The sequence below is a fragment of the Caloenas nicobarica genome, chromosome 25 (genome assembly GCF_036013445.1).
Source record: "Caloenas nicobarica isolate bCalNic1 chromosome 25, bCalNic1.hap1, whole genome shotgun sequence".
NCBI lineage: Eukaryota > Metazoa > Chordata > Aves > Columbiformes > Columbidae > Caloenas > Caloenas nicobarica.
This window is the reverse complement of record NC_088269.1, coordinates 759864-762363: the sequence shown is the minus strand read 5'-3', so window position 1 is coordinate 762363 and position 2500 is coordinate 759864.

Genomic DNA, 2500 nt, shown 5'->3' with positions numbered 1-2500 from the left:
GCCGGCGCCGGTCCGCCGCCGGGCCGCCCCCGCGGAGAGGGAGGCGGCCGGCGCGAGCCTCGCCGCTGCCGGTTTCCGCGCGCGTACCCGAGTACGCCCGCGCCTGGCTCTCGCGCAGGCCCTGTGCGTTGCGGGAGCAAGGGGCTGCAGGCGCTGCCGCGGTTCCCACTCCCGGAGGCGCTCTCGTCGCGCTCGCCGGCCGACGTGTCCCGCCGTCGTCTCTGCCGCTTCTGTCCGTCTCTGCCTCGCGCGCGCGCGCGCGTGCCGCCCGGTCGTCGGGGACCGCCGCGTCCCCGCCGCCGTCCCCCCGCTGCCCGCCTCGCGCCTCCGCTGCGCTGCTCCGGCCGGCCGGCCTCCTCCTTTGCCTCCGGGGACCCGAGCCCCGTCCGCGCCCCCCCTGGCGAACCCCGACGGCGGTTCGCCGCCGCCGCGCGGGGGAGGGGGGGCGGGTCGAGGGCGGCGGCGCGCGGGTCTCCCCGGGGCGGGGGGGAAAAGACAGGGCGTCCCCGGTCGGAGGGCGCCGGCGGCAGCGCGCGCAGGAAGCGGCGGGGGGCCGCTGCGGGTGAGGGGCGTGACGAGCCCCGCCGGCCGAGGCCGTTCGGGCCCGCGGGGGAGCGGGGAGAAGCGGTGAGCGGCGGCGGCGGGGCGGCTGGTGCGAGCGGGGAACGGAGAAGGGCCTTTGGGGTCGGGGGGGGCGGCCCCCCCGACCCCTCCTCGCACGCGAGCGGGCTGCGGCGGAGCAGCCCGCTCTCTCTTGGCAGCGCGAACACGGGCCGAGGCCTCCGGGCGTTCCGGGCTGGCGCGCGGCGCCGGCTGGCGAACGGCGGCGGCGGCTCCCCCCCCCCCCGCTTCCCGCCGCGCCTCTTCTTCTTGCCCGGAGCCCGGTGGAAGAAGAAGACGAGCCGGCGGGCGGGAGGGCTCGGCCGCCGCCGCCGCCGCCAACCTTCGGGTGGCGCGCGAGGCCCCCGCGCCGGGTCGCGTCCCGCTCCAGCGGCGGGCGGCCCGAGCCGCGCCTCTCCTGCCGGGTTCGGTGCCGGGCTACTGAGGGAAACCCCGGGTCCCGGGCCAGGAGGGCGCAGGTGGTGGCGGCGGACGTTCGGGCGCGCCCCCGCGGGCGGACGCTCCTCCGAGGGCGGCAGCGGGGGAGGCACCCCCGCGGGGCCCAGCAGGTCGTTTCCCTCGCCCCAGGGCCAGGTACCTAGCGTCCGCGCTTCCGCGGCCCTCCCTTCGGCGAGCCCGGGGGGTCGAAGGCCGCGAAGCCGGGCGGCGGTTTAAAGACTCGGGTGGCTCGGCGCGGCCCGCGAGGGGGTCGGGCGGCGGCGCGAGGCGGCGGGTTGCCCCCAGGGGGGCGGGAGTTGCTCCCGCGAGGCCCCTGGGAGTCCGTCGCCCGCTCGTCGTCCTCCCTGAGGCGGGCGGCCGTGCCGGGGAGGGGGTCCCACTGCCCCCCCCTCTCCGCGGTCCGGCCTCGGCGGAAGTCCGGGCCGCGGCGCGTTCGGCCGAAGGGCCGGCTCGCCTGCCTCGAAACGGGCGGCCCCGGCGGGAGGAAGCGCCGTCTCCGGCGCGCGCTCTCTCTCTCGCCGGGGCGGCGAGGCCCCGCGGCGGGGTCTCGCCCGGTAGGTCCGCGGGGCCCCACCGCCCCTCCGTGCCGTGGGCGCCGCGCGGCGCTCTCCGCTTCCCCCCGCCTCTCCTTGGCCCCCCTCGGCCGAGCGGCTCGGCGGTCTCCGGTCGCCCGCCGCCGTGCAGGGCGGCACCCCGGCCGAGCGGCGGCGGCGCCGCTCGCCGTTAACGGTCGTCCGGAAGACGCCCCCCGCCGCCTGCGGCCGGCCCGGCCCGGGCCCCGACCGTCGCTGTCCCGTCGCCCTTTCCCCGGGCCTCGCTCGCCGGGCGAGGCCGGCGCGCGCGGGCGTGGGCGTCGCGCTCCCGGTCTCTCCGCCCGCCAACGGCGGGGAGAGCCGGGCGCCGCCCCCGCTCCGTGGCCGTCCGCCCTCGGGTACGGCGAGCCGCCCTCGGGGAAGGGGGCCCAGGCGAGAAGCGGCGGCGGCGGTCCCGGGAGGGGCGAGCCGCGCCGGCGCGCGGGCCGGCGTCGTCCGGCGGGCCGCGGGCGGTGCGCGTCGCTGGCTCGGGTGTCCGGCGGTGTCCGCCTCCGGCGCGCGGGCGGCCGAGCCGAGGGAGCCGTCTCTCCGCCGTGGCGGGGGGTGAGGCGCGCGCGGGGGTGAAGCCGGCAGGCGTCGCGGGGCGTAGCCCGGCGTTCGGAGGGGGGCGCGTGCGTGGACCCGCGGGCCGCCCGGGCGCCGCTGCTCCCCGCAGCAGCGGCGTCCGCGCGCGCCGATTCGAGGTCGGGCGGTCGGCGCGCGGCCGGTGGCGCGCCGCGGCTTTCCGCGCGGAGGCCGGGCCGAGCCCGGGCGCCTGGGCCGCCTCCGAAGCGGACGAGGGGCGTGTGTCGGGAGCGCGTGCTCCCCGCCCTCGCCGCTCGGGGTTTTGGGCTGGCCGAGGCCTTCTT